This window comes from Rosa rugosa, chromosome 5, assembly GCF_958449725.1.
Source record: "Rosa rugosa chromosome 5, drRosRugo1.1, whole genome shotgun sequence".
Taxonomy (NCBI): domain Eukaryota; kingdom Viridiplantae; phylum Streptophyta; class Magnoliopsida; order Rosales; family Rosaceae; genus Rosa; species Rosa rugosa.
The window spans coordinates 51,102,928-51,129,369 of NC_084824.1; the positions used below are offsets into that span (position 1 = coordinate 51,102,928).

At 43.0% G+C, this 26,442-nt stretch overlaps 1 pseudogene; it reads left to right on the forward strand.

The window, feature by feature from the left end:
• Nucleotides 1–23,605, forward strand: LOC133711852 (DNA repair protein RAD5B-like; annotated as a pseudogene).
• The last annotated feature ends 2,837 nt before the right edge of the window (nt 23,606–26,442 follow it).

Genomic DNA, 26,442 nt, shown 5'->3' on the forward strand with positions numbered 1-26,442 from the left:
ATGCCGCTGAAAGAGAGGGTGCCTGCCAACTGGCGCGGGCCACACAAGGAGAAAACGGTGCCGCCGGCGGAGACCGTCACCGTTGCGGGGTTGGAGCCGCCGCCGAGGGGATCGAGGCCTGGTCCCGCTGGAAGCACACTGGAGCTTCAGCGAAGGCGCCGCCAAAATGACTCTAGTTGGGAAGAGGAGGGTGACGCAGAAACCATTGGGTCCCGTCAGCAGAAGAGGGCACGACAGGCTAAGCTCAAGGCTCCGGTGGTCGAGGAGAGAGAGGCGCCCGCGAGCAACCTGGATTCGTTTACCGCGCATGCGGAGTTCCTGAATGACGATGAGCGGGAATTTCTGTACCATCTCTGCAAGCGGCTCGGGTTCGGGGGCCTAGAGGGGATTGTACGCTCAACCGCGGTTGACCAATCACCCTTTAGCACGGCCTTTGGGCATCTCTCGGTTGGGCTGCACGAGATGTTCCTAGCAGCGTCGAAACAGCCCCGGGTTGAGCGGCAGCTCAGGGAAGAGCTCCAGGGTCTCCAGAGAGAGCTGGGGGAGGCTAAGGACAGGCTAGCGGACACGGAGTGGCGCCTGACCAAGGCGGATTGCGATGCTGCGGATGCTCACGGCAAGCTGACGGTCGCCGTCGAGGGGGACTTGGAGCGGAACAACCACGTCTGCAAGCTGGAGCAAGACATGTCCCTGCTACAGGATCGGATGGTTGCCAAGGACAAGAAGGTTGAGATCCTGCAGCGGGAGTCTGCCGCCAGACTTACAGAGGTGAAGAGGCTGAAGGGTGAGGTCGCCCGCTTGGGAGCTGAAGGGAGCTGTGCTGCGGCCGCCGCCGTGGAGGCATTCAAGCTGTCGGCGGAATATAAGAAGGCGATGACGGAGGCGGCGAAGGCTGGTGCAGTCGCCAACATGGAGATGTTGAGGCAGAAGGGCGCCATTGATTTTGTGAAGGCGTCCCTGCTCGCCGTGCCGCTAGCTAAGAATACTCCGCCGGCGAAGGGTATGGCTCCCGCTCAGGTTGATGGTGCTCGCTCGGGTAGTGGAGAAAGCAGCGCGCGTCCGGCGGATGGTTCTCAGCGGACTCCACATCCCACTCAGTCGGAGGTGTCGCGTGCTGGATTTCTGGCTGCGCATACTCGGGCGGATGGTACCATAGAGACTCCCAGTCCCACCGCTCGAGGGTCTGACCAAACAAGCCGCCTACATCCGCCGCCGCATGTCGAAGGTGAAGACGCCGATGGCAGTCGTGCCCATCCTTGATGTTGAGCTCCTCCTTTTTTTTGTAGCCGCTGAGGCATAATTTTTTATGTTAATGAATATTTTTGGGTGGGGAGTCCCAGCCCTATGTATATGAAGTGACATTTCGAAATTTTGTTGTGTTTGTCATGATATGCCTGTACTGCTAGAGTTTTGACTTGAGTTTTCTTTTGTCAATCAATGAAACATTAAAGGAATTAAGATTGGTCCAAGTGCACAATGTAGCGGACGTGGTCCGCTGACTGTTGCTGGCGTTGCCAGTTGCCCTCATTGCTAGACTTGGTAACAATGGTTTGAATAATTCCTCGTTTCATTGATAGCTGACTGATCAGCGTTTACAAAAGCGGGGTAGTACCCGTTGGGTAGCTTCCCTTAGCTAAATATTGAACAAAAATTTAGCTAAGTCAAGATGCTCTTGGGTAGCGGCATGACTATTTGTAGTAATACCGAAGGTGTTCAGTATTCCAGGGGTGGGTCGTTGTGACGCCATCCTTGTCCATTAAGTAGAAGGTGCCTGGGCTAACGACTTCCACAATTTTGTATGGACCTTCCCAAGTTGGGCGGAGTTTTGTTAGCGGTGGAATTACTTCCTTCATTACCCAGTCCCCCAGTTGAAGGTTCCGGGCCTTGACCCTGGTATTGTAGAAACGCGATATCCGCTGCTTGTTTTGCAGATTGTGCAAATGGGCCTTGTGTCATCTTTCCTCTAGGAGGTCTTTGTCGAGGTTGACGCCGTCGCTGTTGGTCTAGGGGCAGTAGCCTTCGACCCTAGCGGTAGGTTGAGTTACCTTGACAGGTAGTACAGCCTCAGTTCCGAACATCATACAAAAGGGAGTTTCGCCAGTGGCGGAAGTTGGGGTCGTCCTGATGGCCCATAAAACTTCTGGAAGCTTCTCCGCCCACAAACCCTTGGCGTTGTCGAGTTTCTTTTTTAGCAGCTTCTTGATTATCTTGTTTGCTGCTTCGACCTGGCCGTTGGTTTGGGGGTGAGCGACAGATGCAAAACTCATTTTGGTGCCAAGGTTGGCGGTGAAAGATATGAGTTCCTTGTTGTTGAACTGTGTGCCGTTGTCTGTAATGATTGTATGTGGGACACCATAGCGGCAATAGATGTTCTTCCAGAGGAAGTGAATTACCTTGGCGATAGTTATTGCAGTCAGTGGCTCTGCCTCTATCCACTTGCTGTTGTAGTCGATAGCAATAATGATGTACTTAAACTGACCCTTGGCGGTTTGGAATTTTCCCATCAGGTCCAGGCCCCACGTTGAGTGAACCCATGGGCCGATGATGATTGACAGTGGTTCCGCCGGTGCATGTGGGAGATCAGCATATTGTTGGCACTTGTGGCAAGATCTTGATATCCGCCGGGCGTCATCACCAAGTGTGGGCCAAAAGTAGCCTTGTCGCATTGTGTGATTGGCCAAGGATCTGGCGCCCGAGTGGTTTCCGCATTCTCCGCCGTGTATCCTTGCCAGCACAACCTTTCCCTCTTCTGGGGTTAAACAGCGGAGGTTGGGGTGGGTGAATCCCTGGCGGTAAAGCTTGCCATTCTGGATGTTGTAGCGGGTTGCTCTCCGCTGGAGCTGCCGCGCTTTGACTTTGTCCTCTGGCAATGTCCCGTTGCGCTTGTACTCGATAATCTCGTCCATCTAGCTGGGATTGACCTCAATGCTGAAGATCTCCGCCATGGTTTTTGTAATACTTGGCCTGTCAAGACACTCCACTCTTGTGTCTGCTGGACTTTGATGCGGCTGAGCGGTTGCCAGTCTCGCCAGTGAATCAGGCTTGGCGTTCTTTTCCCTGGGGATCTGTGTGATAGTGTGAAATTTGAATTTTTTTAGCAGTGTCTTGACGTACCCCAAGTATGCCGCTAACTGTTGGTCCTTGGCTTGGAAGCTGTCGTTGACCTGGTTAACGACTAATTGAGAGTCGCTGAAGATGTTGACGCTGTCAGCCCTTGAGTCGATGGAGAGGAGTAGGCCGGCAATGAGTGCTTCATATTCTGCCATGTTGTTTGAAGCTTTGAAGTTAAATTTCAACGCGTATTCCGCGTTCAGCCCCCCCGGTCCTGTTAAGATGACTCCGGCCCCGCTGGCCTTGGCACTAGCGGAGCCGTCCACATGCAGGTTCCAGTCTGACTGATGGGGAGCCGGCTCTTCAGCGGTCACCATTTCCGTTCCGGGCTCCGCCTCCCTGCCTGGTTCGAGTTGACACTCGGTGAGTTCAGCAATGAAGTTTGCCACCGCCTGGCCCTTCATGGCGGTTCTTGGTTTGTAATCAATGTCGAACTCGCTGAGCTCAATGGCCCACTTGCTGAGGCGCCCTGAGTGTTCAGGGTTCTGCATTACCTGTCTCAGCGGTTGATTGGTTAATACATGGATTGTGTGGGCCTGAAAGTACTGGCGGAGGCGTCTGGCGGCAATGATGAGTGCGAGAGCGAGTTGCTCTAAGGGAGGGTATCTTGTTTCTGCTCCGTTCATGCCTCTGCCGGCGTAGAACATTGGGAGTTCCTCCTGGCCTTCACGGCGGACAATGGCGCAGCTTACCGCTGATACTGATACCGCTAGGTATATGTACAGTGTTTCTCCTTGCACAGGAATGGAAAGGAGTGGGACTGCCGCCAGGTATTCTTTCAAGCCCTGGAACACCGCCTGACACTCTGGGTTCCAGTTGATGACTTTCTTGTGAGTCGTTTTGAGGACTTTGAAAAATGGGGCACACCTATCAGTGAGTCTGGAGATGAATCGAGAAAGGGCGGTTAACTTGCCCTGGAGGCACTGGACGTGTATTTTCCACTCAGGGTCCTCCATGTCGAGGATGGCTTGTACCTTGTCATGGTTAGCCTCGATGCCTCGTTCGCTGACGATATAACCCAGAAACTTGCTGGCGGTGACGCCAAAGAAACATTTTTCTGGGCTGAGGCGCATACCATAGGCCAGGAGAATGGTTACTATGATCCTGAGGTTTGCCACATGTCCGCTGGCTTTTATGCTCTTGACCAGCATGTCGTCCACGTAGACCTCGATTATTTTTCCGAGATGCTCCGCGAACATGGCATTCATCAGTCGTTGATAAGTTGCGCCGGCGTTCTTCAGACCGAAAGGCATAACATTGTAGCAGTATAGGCCCTTGTCGGTGGCGAAAGTGGTGCACTCCTAGTCGCCGGGATGCATCTTGATCTGATTATAGCCGGAGAAAGCGTCCATCATGCTAAGGAGCTCATGTCCAGCGGTTGCATCAACCAGTTGATCAATGCGGGGTAGCGAGAAACTATCCTTTGGGCATGCCTTGTTAAGATTTTTGAAGTCGACACACATCCGCCACTTTCCGCTGGGCTTTTTGACCATAACCAAGTTGGAAATCCACTGGGGATAGATGACATGGCTGATGAACCCAATGCCCTAGAGCTTGGCAACCTCCTCTCCTATTGCCCGGTACTTCTCTTCATCAAAGGCCCTCCGCTTCTGTTTGATGGGATAGAAGGATGGTTTGATGGTCAACTTGTGCGTGATGATTTCAGGGGAGATACCTGGCATGTCCGCGTATGACCATGCAAAGACGGCAGCGTTGTCACGTAGGAATTGAGTGAGTTCCGCCGCTACCTCTGGGTCCAATTGGGCGCCTATGCGGACTGTCCGCTCAAGGTGCTCGTCCGAGATGCAGACAACCTTCAACGACGTTTCTGGGTTGACTGGCTCCTTCTTTACATACTTCTTCTCCTCATCCCTAGGGTCCTCGAAGATATTTGGTGGTGGTGCCTGATTTCCCACCGGCAGGATTTCATGGCGGCGCGTTGACCGCACTATAGTCGTTGAATAACATTCTCGTGCCAACTGCTGACTTCCCCTCACACAGCCCGTGCCGTTGGGTGTGGGGAACTTCATGAGAAGCATGTATCCGGCGATGATGCATTTGAGCTTGTTGAGTGCCGGCCGTCCGATGATGGCGTTATACGAGCTGAAACAATCGACGACTTTGAACTCTGTATGTATCTCCGCCATACATGGACTAGTGCCAATAGTCAATCGGATGTAATCAGAACCCAGCGGTTGCGTGACGTCACTGTAGAAGCTGAGCAGTGGCTCATGATCCTGGAGTAATTTCCTGTTCCGCTTGAGGTGGTTGTAGCAACCGCTGAAGATGACGTTGACAGCGGACCCGCTATCCACCAGGATTCTCCCCACTGAAAATCTGCTAAGAATGGCGTCGACCAAGAATGGGTCGTCATGGGGTAGATGCACTCCGCGTTCCTCCTCCTCTGAGAAGGTAATTGGTTCCCAACCAGACTTTGGGAGTTTGGTGGATCTCTCGTAGCGGATGTTGCAGACTTCTTTTGGGTGATTAGCGCGTGCATAGCGCTTCCTTGCCCTGTGAGACATGCTAGTGATTGGAGCACCGCCGTCGATGGTGTTGATGCGGCCCAAGGTCTCAACGTTGGCGATCACAGGTGGCGGTTGGCGCACCTTGAATTGCTCCATCTTGCCGTCACGGTACAAGGTCTCAATGGCCGTTTTGAGAGCATTGCAGCTATTGGTATTGTGACCGCTGTCCTCGTGGTATTTACACCACCTGCCGGTGTTTCTTGGTTTTCCCGTTTTTGGGTATCTTGCTGGGGGTGGCGGTGGGATCTGATCCTTGCACTGATTGTATATTTCCTCATACGAGGCTGTAAGGACTGTAAACACTGCATACCGCTGAGAGGATTCCGTTTGTTTGTTGTGGTTATCCCCATGGGATGGGCGGTTTCCCTTGTTGTAGTGTTGGTCCTTCTGCCGCTTGTTCTGGTAGTGGCCCTGTTGCCACTCCCTCTTCTTGTCAGTTGGCGGCGCAACAGGGGTCTTGTTAGCGGTCTCCTGATGACTGGAGGAGGGTTGTGTTGACTTTGTTGGTGTTGCTGGTGGCGGTGGGGTTTCTCCATATGTGATGAATTCCGCCTGGGCGTGAATGATCGCTTCACTCATGACGTGGTCATATACTTGAGGAGTCCCTGCTTGAAGGCCGCCGATGCCATTGTTTTGTCTAGATCGCGGCACTGAGATGCTGACGCCCGCCATCTTGTGACAAATGCCTTCAGTGATTCGTCTGCCCCTTGCTTGACGCTGAACAACTGACTTGTGTTGTGATGTCCGGCGGACAATAAGATGAACCGAGAGAGGAAGGCGTGTGATAGTGCATGGAATGAGTCAATGGACAACGAAGAACCAGTTCATTGCCTCACTCGAAGAACCAGTTCATTGCCTCACCGTCCAACGTTTCGCTGAACAAGTGGCACAGGGTGGCGTCGTCAAATCCCTTGTTGTTGGTGACCTTCTTGAAGGTGTCCATATGGACGAAGGGGTCAGACATGCCGCTGTAATGTGACATCTTTGGGGTTTTTGCGTACGCTGGTCTGATAGCTTGCAGAATCGCAGCGGTGAATGGTCCTGGTCTGGACGCGAAAAGCGGATTTGGAGTTGGCGCTGGGGCGCTCGACTCCTCCCGGATTAATCTCTGCTTCAATTGTTGCATCCTTTCCAGTATTTGGGCTGTTGCATTGCCGGCGGAACCTGCCTGGATATTCCGCTGGACCTGTCTGCGCCTTGGCGCAAGCGGATTGCCTTCAGTCCTTGCCTTAGCTTCCGAGCGATTGGTGTGCGGCAGTGATTCCGCCTCCTGCTCCAACATTAGTTGGGGGATGGGCGGTGGTCCCATCCCCGATAGTTCAGGTGGGTTCAGCGGTACCTGCATCTGTATGATTGGTCCCGGTACCAATGTGCCAGTGTGGGGCCGACTACGCCCGGTGCTTCGTGATTGCTCGCTCTGCGCTAGATTGGCGGTTGCCCTCAGCGTTCTCTTTAGTTCGTCAAAACGTGACATCAGCGTAGCCACTTGTTTTTGGGCCTCGGCCTTCTCTCTGCGCTCCTCTTCACGTTCTCTGTTTGCCTTGTGAAGGTCCGCCAGTGCCAGCTCGTACAGAGCGGTGAGATCCTGGCCCGGTGGGCGGCTTCTGCTTGGATTTGCCTCACCGCCTGGGTTGGCCGGGGTGCTGAATAGTGCACGGTTAACGCCTACCGCTGGGTTGGTGGGTTAGGGAATGGCGGATTGGTCCGCCTGCTCTTCAGTGTTTCCCCCGCAACCGTTAGTCATGGTAATTGTGGTGGGATGACCTTTTGCTCAAGGATTCCCACAGACGGCGCCAATGTTAATGCTCAAAGTCCGGCGGTAGCCGAACCTTCGTTTAACGCGGGTCCGGTGGGCGGACCGCTACTCTGTAGACTCAGTGATCTCCGCTAGCTGTCAAATGAAAGACAGGGCGTCAGAGGGAGACCGCGTTGGGCGGTCTTCACTTCTCCGATGCCTAAGTCAGTCGATGCATATAGACAGCATAACAATAAATGCGTCATTAATGAGGAGAGAGGAGAGGACATTTTATAGGTGAGGAGAAGGCTGATCTTCTCCTTGTCTTCGATGTGGGACTGATGTGCTTCAGTTCCCAGCGTCAGGAGCTTCTGATGCTATCTTGGCACGGCTCGTGGTGGCGCGTCGGCGCTGATCTTGGGGCGATCCGAGGCTCAGGCGGTAGCTCGCCTGGCTGTGTATCCGTAGGCTACTCCTTTGGCGGGAATCAGTACCTCTGGCGGTACCATGAGCGTAGCCCATTATAGCTAATTATGCTTGTAAATGTACATGTATGTACATTTAGCTCAGTGCTCACTTTAAGTACTTTATTTCATTTTGTTCTCAGAGAGGTTTTGGTTCTTGTCCCCCTCTCTCGTCTTGTGATTTTTTCTTCTTTTATTAATAAAATAAAATAGAGGGACGGGCTGTGGGTTCCCGGTTGCGATGGCCCCCTTTCTTTCGAGATTGCGAGTGGGTGCCAGTCAACCCAAATTGACTGTCGCAGAGGAACTAATATCGCCTAATCCTCTATTTATTTATAAAAAAAAAAAACAGTATTGTTAGTTAATTAATTAACACATTCTAAGAAGGTGAAGAAGCGCAAGTTTACTAGTGCAAAACGTGCTTTCGACATGGTTGATGATCAGGTTGAAAAAGCTTCAGCAGCAGAGGACACGACAATGTTTATAGCTAGTATTGACCTCGGGGAAGCTCCCTCTGCGTAGGGCGGTCTTAGAGTGTTTTTTTTTTTTTTTTTTTAGTTAAGACAAACTTCGATCTTAAACTCTAAGTTGGTTCAGAGTGACCTCACATGGCTCAAATTTAACTTAGCCCGCAGATAGTGGATCATAATATGTGGTTTACTTACATTTTTTCACCTAATGGATTGACGAGTGACAACACTCCACTTACGTAATACAAAAAGATTTTAAAAATTACGTAAATACGTGGATCACACTATCATTCTGTACGTTGTTTCGCGCCAAAATTAATCCTATAGATACAGCAACGGCACGCCAAACCTTTGCCCATTAGGCTCTTTGTTCACTTCCCCAAAATCTCCATTTTTCTTCGTACTTACTCTGCATCTGATCCACCATCATCCATGTCTATGATCAACCAAGAAGACTCGGATGAACCCGAAACGTTTGCCGGGTCTAAGCGTAAGAGCTTACAAAACCGCGAGGGTTCGATCAAAAGGGCCAAACCCATTTCGATCCATCATATCAAGCAAGAAGAAGTCTGTGAGGAGGAGCCGATTGAGGCCGAAACGGTCTTGGGTCTAATAACCCTTGGATACGAGTAAAGCAGGAAGTTCCTGATGCCCAATAGGGTTTGACCCACCAGCAAGAGAATGTGATGAAAACCCGATCAGCAATTTGGTACGAAATGCCCGAAAATCAGGCGAATAGAATCACAGGGGCTCGGATTTCCAGGTCTGAGGAGTCGAATAATGGGTCGAAGCCTGCAACTTAACTGAATATATGATTTGTCGATCAGGAGGGCTTCTTCAATCTATGTAAACATTTTCACAGGGGAGGCAACCACAAAATTTCAACTGCAACGCTGATGGCAAGAGGAGGAGTGAGTATTTCAAGCTTCCCTCTAATCTGTATTTAAAAACATATTTAGATTGTGAGGAAAACTTTTAGTGCTTTGGGAATTGGAGCGACTATTATCATGTAAATCTTGTCTCTAACATCAAGAGTTTCTTTATAAATTCTAGATCCTAGCAGATGCAATGGGACTTCGGAAGACTGTGATAACAATTGCTCTAATACTTGCAAGACCAGGTAAAAGAGGCTCTAGTGATATCGAAATTACAAAGAAGAGGAAGATAGATTCAGATACAACTGCCTCATTGAAACCAAAGGGAGGCACTCTTGTTGTTTGTCCCTTGTCTTTGTTAAGCCAGTGGAAGGTAAATAGCTTCCTTTTTTTCTGTTTCGCATTGAATAATTGCGATAATTGAAGTTGTATATTATATTTAAATTTTGTTATGATGCGATGTCAGAAATGTAGTAAGAACTTTCTCATATCCTCAATATATATACAAATACTTTCAATAATAAGATGAATATATTGCTGTTTTCCTTTAGTTTCCAGCATATCTTGTCAGTTCTTCTATTAATGTCAGGATGAGCTTGAAACTCATTCAGAGCCCGAAAGTATTTCCATTTTTGTTCACTATGGTGGACACAGAACCTGAAGGGTTATTTGGTTTCCTGGTAGTTTTAGGATTATTGCAGATTGGGTTTTAGTTTCAGTTTAAATAAGTCCCTAGTCTTTAGGAGGTTGTTCACAGCTTTGACACTTTCTTCAGGGATTTCTGTTTTGATTTTTTCCTTGTTGCATCTACCACGTTTCTGTAAGCGTGGGCTGCTTTCTAGCTATTCTGTTTATTCATGTAAGGCTATAAAATAGCCACTGTTATTCAATAAAGAATCAAGTCATTCAATCCAGTTATTGTGTTTGAGTTCTTTGTTCTCTTGTTCTCATTCCCAACAAACTGGTATCAGAGCCCCCACTGGGTCTGAAAGAAAAGCTGCAGTCTTTTCGAGTGATTTCCAAAACACAGAGTCAAGAAGTGAAAAGATGGCAGCAGAGTCAAGTAACTTCGCGCAACCTTGCATCCCAAATTTTGATGGGGATTATGAGCATTGGAACATGCTAATGGAGAATCTCCTACGTTCAAAGGAGTATTGGAGTGTTATTGAGACGGGGTATGCAGAACCTGCTACTGGAGAAGTTTTAACTGGTGCACAGAGAAAAACCTTGGAGGAGACAAAGCTAAAGGATCTGAAGGCCAAGAATAATCTTTTCCAATCCATTGACAAGTCCATTCTGAAGACAATTGCTCAGAAGGAGACGGCAAAGCAGCTGTGGGATTCCATGAAGGTCGTACCAAGGAAACGCTAGGGTGCAGCGTGCTCAACTTCAAATCCTTCGCAGGAATTTTGAAGTGTTGGAGATGAAACTTGGAGAATCTGTCACAGATTACTTTGCAAGGGTGATGCTGGTGGCAAACAATATGAGGAATCTTGGAGAGAACATGCTTGATGTGAAGATCGTTGAGAAGATCTTGCACACACTTATTGAAAAGTTCAACTACATAGTTTGTTCGATCGAGGAGTCGAAAGACATCAATCGTCTTTCAGTGGATAAATTGCAGAGTTCACTACTTGTTCATGAACAAAAGTTCCGAAAGAATGAAGGAGATGACCAAGCACTGAGGGTCTTTGATGAAAGAGTTGGAGGAAGAGGCCGAGGAAGAAGCAATTACAGAGGAAGAGGTCGTGGAAGAGGACAAGTGTTCAATAGGGCCACGGTGGAATGCTTCAAGTGCCACAAACTTGGACATTTCCAATATGAATGTCCAAGTTTGAACAAGGAAGTCAATTACGCAGAGCTGAATGAAGAGGATGAGATGCTACTGATGTCGTATGTTGAATTGCATGATGTGAAACGGAATGATGCGTGGTTTCTTGACTCAGGGTGCTCCAATCATATGTGTGGATATCGAGGTATGTTTACCAATTTAGATGAAAGTTTTCAACATTCAGTTAAGTTGGGAAACAATAGTAGAATGAGTGTGGCTGGAAAAGGGAATGTGAAGCTATTATTGACTGGAGTTAATCATGTTGTCAATGAAGTGTACTATGTTCCAGAGCTCAAAAATAATATCTTGAGCATAGGACAACTTCAAGAGAGAGGTTTGGCAATCTTAATTCAGGGAGGAGTTTGTAAGATCTACCATCCAGAGAAGGGTTTAATCATTCAAACCCTAATGAGCGCCAACAGAATGTTCATCCTGCTAGCACAGACTCAAGTTCAAGTCCCTACACAAGCTCAACCAGAAAGATGTTTTCACACAAGCTCTCAAGACCTCTCATACCTTTGGCATAGACGATATGGTCATTTGAGCTATAAAGGACTAAGAACCCTGCAGTGGAAGAAGATGGTACGTGGACTTCCCCAATTTCCTGCCTCAAGCATGACCTGCACGGATTGTATCAATGGCAAGCAACATAGAGATGCCATGCCGAAGAAAAGCACTTGGAGAGCAAGTCAGAAATTGGAGCTGATTCACGCCGATATTTGCGGTCCTATCTCACCTGAGTCTAATAGTGGAAAGAGGTACACATTGTGTTTCATTGATGATTTTAGTCGGAAATCATGGGTGTTTTTATTGGTTGAAAAGTCGGAGGCACTGAATTGCTTTAAAAGGTTCAAAATAATGGTGGAAAAGGACACAGGGATGTTTGTGAAGTGTTTACGGACTGATAGGGGAGGAGAATTCACTTCCAATGAGTTCAATGAGTTCTGCAGGCGAAAGGGAATCAAGAGGCAGCTGACCACGGCATACACTCCACAACACAATGGTGTAGCCGAAAGGAAAAACAGAACAGTGATGAACATGGTCCGATCGATGCTTTCTGACAAAGGAATTCCGAAGACATTTTGGCTGGAGGCAGTGAATTGGACTTTCTATGTTCTAAACAGGTGTCCGACATTGGCAGTAAAAGATATTACATCGCAAGAAGCATGGAGCGGGATAAAACCCTCAGTAGATCACTTCCGAGTCTTTGGCTACTTGGCTCATGTACACATTCCAGATGTGAGAAGAGGTAAGCTTGATAATAAAAGTTTTCCTTGTGTATTTTTGGGAGTTAGTGAGGAGTCAAACGGGTATAGATTGTTTGATCCTATCACTAAGAAGATTGTAGTGAGTAGGGATGTGGTTTTCGAAGAAGAAAAACAGTGGGATTGGGATGTGTCTTATGACAAGCAAATTCTTTTAGACTTAGATTGGGGTGAGAATGAAGAAAACAGTGAGCTAGATAAAGAGAGTGACGGTGGAGGTGAAGATGTTAATGATGGTGAGGAGAGAAACAGTGGTGTAGAGATTGGTGAGGGAGATAGAACTAGAGATGAAGTAGGGGAAGATGAAGGGAGAGAGAGGGGTCCTCCGGTGTGGATGCAGGATTATGTTATTGGGGAAGGATTATCTGAAGATGAAGCAAACATGGCATTAGTTGTGTCAACTGATCCTATTCATTTCGAAGAGGCAGTAAAGAATGCAAATTGGAGACGTGCTATGGACTGTGAAATCAATTCCATAGAGAAGAACAAGACTTGGTCACTCACTGAGCTGCCGGTTGGAGCGAAAAAAATCGGAGTGAAGTGGGTGTACAAAACGAAGTACAATGAGCATGGGGACATTGACAAGCACAAGGCAAGGCTAGTTGCTAAAGGGTACTCACAAAAGCATGGCATAGACTACACGGAGGTTTTTGCACCGGTGGCAAGGTTGGATATGGTGAGTTTGATTATTGCTTTAGCAGAGCAGAAAAGCTGGAAAATCTTTCAGTTGGATGTCAAATCGGCCTTTCTTCATGGTTAGCTAAACGAAGATGTCTATGTTGAACAACCGAAGGGGTATGAGAAAAGGGGCAGCAAACATCTAGTTTACAAGTTGCATAAAGCTTTGTACGGATTAAAGCAAGCTCCACGAGCTTGGTTTAGCCGAATCAAAGCACACTTCATCAATGAAGGTTTCCAAAGGTGTGACAGCGAGCAGACATTGTTCACTAAGAAAAGCAGGGAAGGAAAGATCATCATTGTAAGTGTTTATGTTGACGATTTAATATTTACTGGTGATGATGAAATTATGTTGTCCGAGTTCAAGAGTTCCATGATGAGAGAGTTCGACATGTCGGACTTGGGGAAGATGCGTTTTTTCCTTGGGATTGAAGTGTTACAGAGGTCAGATGGTATCTACATATGCGTAAAGAAATATGCACTGGAAGTTTTGAAGAGGTTTGGTATGATGGAGAGCAACTCAGTTAATAATCCAATAGTTCCTGGATGCAAAATCAACAAAGATGAAGATGGCATTACGGTGGATGAAACATACTACAAGCAATTGGTGGGCAGTTTGATGTATCTCACGGCCACAAGACCGGATATGATATTTGTCACTTGCCTTATAAGTAGATACATGTCTAAACCTACAGAGCTTCATCTACAAGTAGCAAAAAGGGCACTTCGATATTTGAGAGGGACTGTAAACTTAGGAATTCATTACAAGAAAGGAGGAAGTGGTGAATTGCTTGCATTTACGGATAGCGACTATGCCGGAGATATGGAGGATAGGAAGAGTACAAGTGGGTATGTATTTTTGCTGAGCTCTGGAGCAGTTTCGTGGAGTTCGAAGAAGCAGCCAATAGTGACTTTATCAACCACAGAGGCAGAATTTGTGGCAGCTGCAATGTGTGCTTGTCAAGCTCTCTGGATAAAAAGGATTTTGAATGAATTGGGGCATTCTGATGGAGGGTGCACACATGTGGGATGTGACAACAGCTCAACTATCAAACTATCTAAGAATCCGGTGATGCACGGGCGTAGCAAGCATATCGATGTGAGGTATCATTTCTTGAGAAATCTTACTAAGGAAGGTACGATTGCTTTGGTTCATTGTGGAAGTCAAGATCAGGTGGCAGATTTGATGACCAAACCGCTGAAGCTCGATGCTTTTCTGAAGTTAAGAGAGTTGCTGGGTGTTGGAAAAGTTCCTGATGTAAACTGACTGCAATTTGCAGTAAGTTTAAGGGAAGGAATGAAGGGTTATTTGGTTTCCTGGTAGTTTTAGGATTATTGCAGATTGGGTTTTAGTTTCAGTTTAAATAAGTCCCTAGTCTTTAGGAGGTTGTTCACAGCTTTGACACTTTCTTCTGCAGGGATTTCTGTTTTGATTTTTTCCTTGTTGCATCTACCACGTTTCTATAAGCGTGGGCTGCTTTCTAGCTATTCTATTTATTCATGTAAGGCTATAAAATAGCCACTGTTATTCAATAAAGAATCAAGTCATTCAATCCAGTTATTGTGTTTGAGTTCTTTGTTCTCTTGTTCTCATTCCCAACAGAACCGCTAACCCCAAGGCAATCTCGGCACATGATGTGGTCATGACAACATATGGTGTCTTGGCTGCAGCTTACAAAAGTGTAAGGAACCTTGCCTTCTTTTTTCGCCAAGTCTTACTATTTGTAATTTGTTAAATCAAAATCTAATATATTAGTCTTCTCATTTCACTCTTTTCTTTTGTTACAATGTGATACAGTATGGGGAGGACAGCCTTTTCCACCAGGTTGACTGGTATATATAGGGTGCTGCTTGATGAAGCTCATACCATTAAATCTTCAAGAACCCAAGGTGCTCGATCAGGCTGTTTTCACCTTGTCATCGCATTGCAGATGGTGTTTGACTGGAACTCCTATTCAGGTCTGCTTGCTGTTGTCATGCTTGATAAATATTGAGTGTGGTTAGTGAAGCATATATGATACTGTGCATTCTAGACAGTAGCTTTTTTCCCATTGTGCATTTTTGAGAACTCTAATAAGCTGTCTCTAGCATAGTAGGGGTGGTTAATATATTAGTATTGACATTATTTATAAAATCCTTTGGTCATCAATTGTTGCAGAATAATTTGGAAGATCTCTACAGCCTTCTATGCTCTTCCATGTTGAACCATGGTGCAACTAGCATGGTATGCCAAATATTGTTTAATTTTAAGATGATGCTTTTCTATAGTATTAATAAAAACTGCTAGTTCAACTATGACTAGTGGGGATGCCAGATTTATAGGTTACTAATATAATTTTGCTGATATCTAGGTGGTTACTAATATAATTCAAAAGCCTTATGAGATTGGTGATCCAAGAGGACTGAGATTGATAAAGGCCATTTTGAGACCACTGATGTTAAGAAGAACAAAAGAAACAAGGGATAAAGTGGGAAGGTGAGTACTCTTGAGAGCTATTTTGAATCTCTCTCTCTCTCTCTCTCTCTCTCTCTCTCTCTCACACACACACACAATATACATTATAAGGTACTGAACTCTTCGTAGGATTTTGATGTTTGGTGTATGTGATTTCAGGCCCATACTTGTTCTCCCTCCAACTGACATTCAAACCATTGAGTGTGAACAGTCAGATGCTGAACACAACTTTTACAATGCCCTTTTTAGGAGATCAAAAGTAAGTTATGTCAACACTAATTGTGGCCAACTTTCAACTGAATTGAGAATGTACTTGCAAATGCAGTATTATTTGCTTACAGATTTGTAATCACTTGGCACTTTCAGCAGTGTTGTTTTCATGCTATTCATAGCTAATAATTTTTTATGCAAAAATATACAGGTCTAGTTTGACCAGTTTGTAGCCGAAGGCAAGGTTCTTCACAACTATGCAAATATCCTTGAACTACTACTTCAATTGAGGCAGTGTTGCAACCATCCATATCTTATCATGAGCTGGGAATGAATTTGCATTTATTTTGACTTAACCACTAGGTTTTTGTCCTTGTTTCATTAACTGTAACTGCTTCTAATACTCGTTGGTTTGGAGTACTGCAGTAGGAGTGATTTACAAAAGAAAAGCAATCGGGCTGATTCACAAAAGTATGCAGACTCGGACAAGCTTGCACGAATATTTCTTGAAGCTAACCAGGATGCTTCCACTTCAAAGCAGACTGTCCCCAGCCGAGCATATGTTGAAGAGGTTGTTGAGGGTATCCGTAAGGGTGAAAACAGAGAGTGTCCCATATGCTTGGAGTTTGCAGATGATCCTATACTTACACCATGTGCTCATAAGATGTGCAGGGAGTGTCTTCTCTCGAGCTGGTGAGGACCAACTCGTGGTCCAGCCCATTATGTCAGAGATTGATATAAAAAACTGACCTCATAAGTCATATCTAGCCCATCTGAAAGCCGCTTTCAGGTTGATTTTTTTGAAGATTGGAAAGAATCTTCAAAGGTTGCAAAGCTCTTGGATTGCTTCGAGCATATTCTTCAGTCAGGTTCTGGTGAAAAAAGCATTATTTTCAGTCAGTAGACTGCATTTTTGGATCTCTTGGAGATTCCTATGAAGACAAGAGGAATTCAGTTTCTTAGTTTGATGGGAAGCTGATGCAGCCACAGAGGGAGAGGGTTTTGAATGAGTTCAATGAGACCAGACTGAAAACGGTAAGCAGCAAAGATTACATTTTGTTCCTTGCAGTTATAAGTTGGTGGTCGTCATCTTATGTGTTAATATCCTTCATGTATTATGTTTCAGGTGTTGTTGACGTCTTTGAAAACTGGAGGTGTTGGTCTAAATTTAACTGCAGCATCTAACGTCTCTTCATAATGGTATTTTCAATCTTTCTGTTTATTATGATTTGAACTGTTGAGAGCGTGAGTCCTTTCCACCCCGAAATTAAGTATGATATGCTCACCCTCTTTTAGGATCCATGGTGGAATCCTGCGGTTGAGGAGCAAGCAATAATGAGAATTCGTCGCATTGGACAAAAACGAACAGTCTGTAAAAAATGATAATTGGTATATTGATAATAATTACAATTCAGAATATTACAAGATATATAGGAAAACAATCTACCTTCTATGGTATGGAATAATCTAGATCCTAAGTATTATCACAAAAATAAATTACAACGATTGACAAAATGTGAAGGGAAACAATTAGCATTTACACCTAAATCTTTCCATATCATGAGAGATTCTCAACACTCCCCCTCAAGTTGGAGAGTGAATGTCATGAAGTCCCAACTTGGAAACTAAAGATTCAAAACTATCTCTTTCCAATGCCTTTGTGAAAATGTCTGCGATTTGTAGAGAAGAAGGAACATATCTAGTAGAAATCAATCCGGCTTGTAGCTTCTCTCGAAGCACATGACAATCAATCTCTATATGTTTTGTTCTTTCATGAAAAACCGGGTTTGCGGCAATATGTAATGCAGCTTGGTTGTCACAATACAAAGAAGCAGGTTTATCTTGAATAATCTGAAATCCTTGTAAAATGTACCTCAACCAAGTTAATTCTTGACAAGTCATAGCCATAGCACGGTACTCGGCTTCTGCTGATGAACATGCCACATTACTTTGCTTCTTAGATTTCCATGAAATCAATGAATTACCAAGGAAAACAGAATATCCAGTTGTTGACTTTCTTGTTGTTGGACAACGTACTTGCCCAATTTGAGTCACAATAAGCTTTTAAAGCCAAATCATTTTCTGATGGAAATAAAATGCCTCTACCCGGATTTCCCTTAATAAAATGCAATACTCTCATGGCAGCTTCCATATGAGGTTTCCTTGGCTGATTCATGAATTGGCTGAGAATTCGAACAGAATACACAATATCTGGTCTTGTCACAGTGAGATAAATGAGATTCCCAATCAATCTCCGATAACATGTGGGATCTTTAAGAATTTCCCCATTTGTAGGTGTAAGCTTTAAATTTTGTTCCATAGGAAAATGACATGGACGTGCTCATGTAAGACCTGCATCAAGTAGAATATCTAATGCATATTTTCGTTGAGAAACAAAAATTCCTTCCTTAGACCGTGAGACTTCAATGCCCAAGAAATATTTAAGATTGCCAAGATCCTTTATGCAAAATTCCTTATGAAGAAATGCCTTTAATAATTCAATGGCTTTGGGATCATTTCCAGTGAGCACAATATCGTCAACATAAATGAGCACAGGAGTGAAAGAATTACCAACCACACGTGTAAATAATGAATAATCAGCCTTGGATTGCCTGTAACCAGCCTTTTGAATAGCATTGGAAAATTTGGACAACCAATTTCGGGAAGCTTGTTTGAGACCATACAATAACTTATTTAGTCGACATACCAGATTCTCCCCCTGTCGACTGAATCCAGGTGGAGGAAGCATATAAACCTCTTCATGAAGGTCACCATGAAGGAACGCATTTTGTACATTCATTTGATGAAGACTCCAATTTCGGGAGGCAGCAATAGCGAGGAGACACCTAAATGTGGTTAGCTTGGCAGTGGGTGAGAAAGTCTCACAATAATCCACTCCTTCAACTTGGGTGTAACCCTTGGCAACGAGGCGGGCCTTGTAACGTTCAATGGTGCCATATGAATTATACTTGATCTTGTACACCCATTTGCAGCCAATGGGTTCCTTGCCGGGAGGAGGAGGAGTAAGGCTCCAGGTGTTGTTAGCCTCCAAATCTTGAATTTCAGATGTCATTGCTTCTTGCCGTTGAGGATTTTTTATGGCCTCTGCAAAACTATTAGGTTCCACATTTCGAGTAATATTGGCAATAAAAGAACGGTGAGAGGAATAAAAACGGTGATATGAAATGTAATTAGAAAGTGGATAACGCGTACCTTTATTAGGAAATGGCCACAAAGACGATGAATCCTCCTAGGTAGGCAACACAACATGAGAACAAACATAATCTTTTAGTTTGACATTTGGTTTTCTAACGCGTTCTGAGCGGCGAAGTGCAGGGACAATATTCTCATTAGGTACTGGAGGAGAAGAAGGAGGTGAAGATGGTGATGAAGGTGAAGAGTTGTCAAGTGGAGGGGATGAATGATGTGAAGATGGTGATGGAGGTGTCTGATCATTGGGATGAGTCTCAAGGTCAAACAAGACATCTGGAGATAAAGAATTGTCAACTTGAGGAAGGGTGTGTTCAATGGGAGAAACCCTAGATGCAGACAAGGGTTCTTGAGGGATATCATTTTTAGGAATCACATTAGGAAGCACTGCATCATGAGGCTGCAGAGAAAGATTAGGAGAATCTTGCTTATAAGGAAATATATCCTCATGAAAAACAACATCCCTGCTAGTGAAAAACATTTTGGTAGTTAGATCATAAAGTTTATATGCCTTTTGACCGAAAGGATATCCAACAAATATGCATTTATGAGCACGAGGATCAAATTTGTGTTTGGGGAGAACATTAGTGGCATATGCAAGACAACCAAAAACACGAATATGAGAATATTGGGGAACACGTTGAAATATTTTTTCAAATGGAGATTTACTAGACAAAAGTGGTGTAGGCAGACGGTTGATAAGATAAATTGATGTGAGAACACATTCCGCCCAAAACTCTAATGGAAGATTAGCTTGAAAAAGTAAAGCACGGGCAATCGTGATTATATGGCGATGTTTTCGTTCCACAACTCCATTTTGTTGGGGGTGTGTAAACGCAAGAGTGCTGATGAATGATGCCATTAGCTTGAAAAAATGAACGCATGGATAAAAATTCACTTCCATTATCAGAACGAATGTGTTGTACCTTTTGATTGAATTGTGTCTCAGTAAAGGCAAGAAAAGATTTCAGAAGATTTTGAGTTTCAGATTTGGCATGCATAAGATACAACCAGGTACATCTGCTAAAGTCATCCACAATTGTCAAGAAATACCTTGCACCGGAATGAGATGCAATTTTGTGAGGACCCCAAATATCACAATGAATGAGAGCAAATGATTTTGTTGTGGAAATAGTACTCAAATTGAATGAGAGACGTGTTTGCTTGGTGATAGGAGCATAAAATGCGATAAATACAAAGTGCAATCCTTTACACTTTTCTTAGTTATTTCCTTTAAAAAGTCAATTTTAACTTTATTTTCTTTTTAGGTAGTTCGTGAAGTAGTTCAAGAGAAATAGGAGCTTAAAGGGAGCAACGAAGCCATGTATCATGAATTACTGATGCAAAGGACAAAGATTGATCCGCCTTTTGGCCGGAAATTACAAGGGAAGTCCACATAAATCATTGTGCAAAACAGTTGCTGCAAAGCAGAAAACTGCAGTTTCAGAAACAGCTTTCTGGGAACGGTTTTGAGGATAAATTCTTGCATCATTCCAGCTGCACCTTTTCATAAAGGGCCAGCGATCCTTCAAGACATGATGTTATACTTTAACAAGAGCTAAATAACTGGTAAAAAGCGTTGACGAGGCAGTAGGAAATCAAAGTCAAAGCAGGCTTCCCGATAAGGCAGAAACTGTCAGCTTTTCACGAAGCTTTTTGGAGATCTTTTTGGGCGATTTACTTGGCGTTTTTTCAGAAGGTTATTGATTTTTCTAGAAGATATGATGTCATAGAACATGCGGGAGTCAAGAAAAATCCATAAACTTGGCAAAACGAAGTCGTTCCTTGTCCAAGAAGGAAGCTTCAGAGACAGAAATTGAATCCTAGTCAAAACAGGGCATTCTGGCCGAGACTCTTCTTTGGACGGATTTCTTGGGAATTTTTGGAAGGTTATTGATGCTGCAAATATCAAGGAGAGTCCTAGAATGATTCCTCAAGATTTTGAGAAGACTACTAAGGCTTGAAAATCATTTAATTGTGCACCAATTAAAGGAATCCTCAAGCAACTAGGGGAGGCTTTCAAAGCAGAGTTGGAGAAGGAAACTTGGGCTGTGCTCCTCATAAATATAAAGCTTCTGCAAACGTGAAAAAGGACCACGCCTTTCACCTTCTGTTCTATCTCTCTTTCTTATTCATCCGCCATCATCTTTTTCTCTATTTGTTTTATTTTGGTTTTTAAAACAATGTGTAACTAACATTCTTGTTGTTAGGGGCAAGGTTTGAAGCCCCAATTATGTAGAACATATGTTTGTTTAAATTTAGTTTCTTGATCTTTGGTGTGAATTGGTTGTTTTTTTCTGCTTGATTGAAAACTTTTTTGTGTGTATGTTTTATGGTCGCGAACATAGGATTTATGCATGTAATTGGAGCTAGGTTTAGAAAATAATTCACCTAATCGTCTTGTTTTCTAATCCACAAGTATGCAAGGCTTTGGACAAGAGCTGATGTTTTAAACAACTAGAAGAGCATGCTAGGTAGGCGTTCCACACTAGATTGCAACTCTATAATCAATCGTTTCCATGAGATCTTAATGCTTCAAATATGTTGACACTATATGTGTTGTTGATAGGATAGCGTTCTATACCTTGATTGCATGTTTGATAGGCTTAGCTATTGTGCGTTCACGTAGACTAAGTAATTAGGGAAACATTAATAAGGGACATGATCTGCTCCGACTTGTTTCTTGGTTGGTTTCTATTCACACCTTAGTAATTGAAACTAGGTTAACTTAACATTGTTTGAAAGTAATTGGTGGTGGATTTCCGAGTCTCTAACGTCTTCTCCATATTGTTTTTCAAACTCTAAAATCGTTTTTGCTTTCTTATTTTCCTTTTATTTTCGTAGGAACATAAAAACCCCAAATCTGTTTCAACTTAGGATTGAAACGCACCCTTCTATCCCCGTCTTGTCCTGCCATCTTTTTCCCTCTTTGACATTTTTTTTTCTTAGTTTTGTTATTTGTTTTGTGCTTTAGTTAGTTTAAATTAGTTTGTTTTTATTTTGTGTGATTAACTTGTTACCCTCAATCCCCGGCTTGAACGATCCCTACTTATTCTATACTGACGACTACATTTTGCAGGGTTAAGTTGAGAGTCTAATTTGGGCGTATCACTTGGCTAATGGACAGACATCACATACTTTATCTGCACTACAAGAAACACCTGGAATTGTTTTGGCTAGCAATTGCAAGAGATTTGGAGAAGGATGACCAAGATGTCGATGCCACAAGGTGGAAGAAATGACTGCATGATTGGCAGAAGAAATATGTGAAGGTTTAGTGGCTAAATTTGGAGTGAGGTAATAGAGACAGTTATGCTCCCTACCCAAGCCGATTATCTTCTTCGTAACCAAGTTCTGCAAAAAACACATGCATGTCAGGAAAAAAGGTGATGAAACATTTAAGAGATTTTGTAAGCTTGCTTACTGAGATAAGATTAACCTTAAAACTTGGAGCACAAAGCACGTCATTTAGATGAAGATTAGAATTAAAAGAAAAATCCCCAACTGAATGAATGAGAGCATGTTCACCGTTAGGTAATTTCACAGGAGGGAACGAAGGTGTAGGAACAAGATTTGATAAAGAATTAGGAATGGATGTAATATGGTCTGTTGCCCCGCTATCTATGATCCAATGATTAAGAAAAGAAGAGGAATGTGGTAAACCTGTACCATTTGCTTGAGATGGAAAAACACCCTTACTCTTTACCAGTGCCATAATTTGTAGGCATTGTTCAACGGTAAGATTGGGAGTAATTGCTTGAAGTTTATGGATGGTAGAATGAGCGGCAGCCATGATGAACAATAGGAGAAGTTAAAAGCTTCTCAAAAGAAATTCCAACACTAGTTGAAAATATTTTGAAATTTAGGTCCAAGAGCATTTTGCTCTGATACCATGTAAAAAATGATAATTGGTATATTGATAATAATTACAATTCAGAATATTACAAGATATATAGGAAAACAATCTACCTTCTATGGTATGGAATAATCTAGATCCTAAGTATTATCACAAAAATAAATTACAACGATTGACAAAATGTAAAGGGAAACAATTAACATTTACACCTAAATATTTCCATATCATGAGAGATTCTCAACACAGTCACCGTTAGAAGATTTATTGTCAAGGTGAGTATGTTTTTGTTATGGTCTTCAGCAGTCTAGCAGTTATACAAGCCTGTTCATGGGAGAAGTGGGATAAATGTCACCTGAACTTTGAATTGCGTTCTTTAGAGATAGTGATTGGCTAATATTCTGCATCACTAGGCCTAGTGTCAGGTCAAATACATATAACTTCAATTCCGCTCTTTTTTTTTTTTTTTTTGTTGAACATAGATGAATTATATAGCAAACTTATACTAGTCAACTGGGTCAGAACCCAAGGCCCTAAGCTATCATAACTATTCACTAATGCATGAATGAGTTTAGCATAGATGCCTATGATTGATTCTAACTGGTATTCCAACAGCTGTCATAGTTATTGGTGTTTAGTGAGTTGGACTAGTAGCTCTTGCTGTTTTTGCCTAGTTTGTTAAGGATTGTGAAATAAGTCGTTCAGCTGGTAAATACCATAATCTCTATATTTTACTGTTTGAGTTATTAAAATTGGACAGGACACGGTGGAGGAACGCCTGCTACAAGTTCAGGCCAGGAAGCAGAGAATGATTGCCGGAACTTTAACTGATGAGGAAGTTCGATCTGCTAGAATTGAGGAGCTCAAAATGCTTTTCACATGAATTTCTCTTTATGTATATAGGTAGTTAAAAGAGAGCAGCCTTTGGGGCCTTTTTTGTACGTGCAGTCTAGAAGTCATACACCCCAATTTTGTACATGGTTGGGTTTTGGCATTTCAATGCCAATCACCTTCTCTCTTATTTATTTTAGTTTAGCTACTGTTTCCTAACTATGGTTAAGTTAAAGGTAATGATCCCAGATGAGCAAAGCCTTGTAGTGAGATCATTAATTTGAATGAGAATCCCATTTTTGATTTCATTGTGTTCTTCTTTCTCGAGGTGTAGTATTCAGGTAACAAACAACTTTGTTCCCACTTGGTAAACTGATTAAGAGCAGTCATTTTGGCTAATCGGCTATTGTTTCAAAACTGGTACATTTAATATACCCGTGTATCTAGTTGGTAAAATGCTAAAATCATAAGCCAAGTTATTTAAAAATGGGCATCTTCACAAAGTGAATAAACCAAAATGGTCTCTTTTTTTTTTTTTTTTTTCCTTCATAATGCAGCAAAATGTCTAGATTACTATTCATCGACGAAATTATTACAAGCTTTCGCAACGTGTTCATAAATAGAATTTCAGCCCTACACAGTTAACATAGAATTCCGTAATGTTTGGCAAAATTTGTTGCACGCGCCTTATTTGGTAGATTTTGTAAAACCATAATTACATGCTCACAACATATGCACAACAATCATAAAAGGATCAAGGCTTACCTTCTGCAATTACTGTCATGGATTCCATCTTATGCAACTGCTTAACTCGATCACTGAATATGGTCTTCTGTTACTTACCAACTTGCTTCTCAATGGACAGAACTTATGCAATAGTCGTGGTAGTAATCAGGGACCAATTCATCTGTATATATATGAGACTTAAACCTCAAGAAGCTTCCCATTAAAGCATTCCTTGTCGGTTTAGGTTTCACTGTTAGATTCCTAATGTATCACAACTTGTAGCCTTTCTTGTAGACTAAGCAATGGATTACTATCCTTAATGAATTGATACACTACTTCATTAAGTCACTAGTATTGATTTACTGTTTGTATCCATGTTAAACTAGGATTGATATTAAGCTAATCATCAATTACTTTATGATGATATTTGTTATGTCCATATTTGATCTTACAATCTCCCCCCTGGACTCACACATATCATGCTCGATGATTTGCACCAGAGAACATCAAAACCTACTTAACTTACTGAAGTGCGCGCCAGATAACAAACTCAAATCGAAAATCCATTCCAACATGGTCAGATCACAGTTACTTATGCAGAGCAAGAAACAGTATACATTTTAACAAAAATGCAGAGTTTCAAAACCACTAACACAAGCTTCTGCAATCCACATATGTTCAACCAAAAGTGATACAATATATGTTAATGTGTATCAACATGTAACATATATTAGGTCCTACTTTATGTTTCTAAAACCAGAAACTCAAGCAAATTCACTGAACACTGATGGCTTAAAAATATTGCTTGAACCTTAACATCATGCTTCACATGATTTAAGCCATCTGATAGCAAGTATAACTTTAAACACAAAATCGATAATTTTCAGAACATTCAACAAAAACTGCAGCAATAACCAAAATCTGAAAAGTACCTCAAATTCAATTGATAATAATAAACTGTCATTACAAATAAGTTGTGATAAACAAAGTCAAAAGATCACAACTGAAAATACAAGAACTCAAAAGCCTTAGAATTTTAAATGCTCCAACTGGACTAACTCTCTACTGAACCTAAGCATCTAGATTAGCTAAAACTCCAATGCTTGCTGTATGCTTCTGAAATGCTACTACTGACAAGGCCTTGGTGAAGGGGTCTGCTAGCTGTGAATTCGTGTCAATGCTCAAAACAGCTATTTCACCATGTTTTACCCTTTCTCTAACACTGTAATACTTTAAATCAATATGCTTGGAATTATTTGATCTTTTACTGTTCTTGCTAAAGAAAACTGCTGCTTTATTATCGCAATAAATCACAAGTGTACCAGCCACAATATGACTTAACACTTTTGTCTGCATCAAGAAATTTCTGATCCAAAGTCCTTCACACACAGTTTCATATACTGCAATAAATTCAGCTTGCATAGTAGAAGTTGAAACAAGAGTTTGCTTCATGGTTTTCCAAGCAATAGCACCTCCTGCAAGCATGTACACATATCCACAAGTTGACTTCTTGGAGTTTGGATAGTTCCCTGCGAAATCAGAATCTGAAAATCCAACGAGTTTCAGATCCTCCACTTGCCTATAAACTAGCAAATAATTCTTTGTTTTCTGCAGGTACCTCAACACTTTCTTCCCAGCTACCCAATGTTCATGGCCTGGATTAGATTGGAATCTCGATAAAATCCCTAATGCAAAAGACAAGTCTGGCCTAGTGTAGACTTGTGCATACATGAGACTTCCTACAAGTCTAGCATAAGGCTTTGACTCCATATTTTCTTTCTCAACATCACTTTTGAAACTTTGCTTCTTGGTTAGTTTATCTCCTTTGGACATGGGGACTTCTCCAGCTGCACACTTCTCCATACCAAATCTCTTTAGAATTTTGGTAACATAATTCTGTTGAGACAAACCAAGTAGTCTCTGTGCTCTATCTCTTTTAATCTCAATGCCTAGTACATAGGATGCTTCTCCTAAGTCTTTCATGTCAAAATTCTTTGACAGAAAGCTCTTAGTGTCTTTAAGCAGTTTAATGTTACTGCTAGCCAAAAGTATATCATCGACATAGAGTACTAGGAAAATAAAATTGTTCCCAACTGTCTTCAAGTAAACACACTCATCAACAAGATTTTCTGTAAATCCAAAAGTAGAAATCACAGAATCAAATTTCTTGTACCACTGTCTAGAAGCTTGTTTAAGGCCA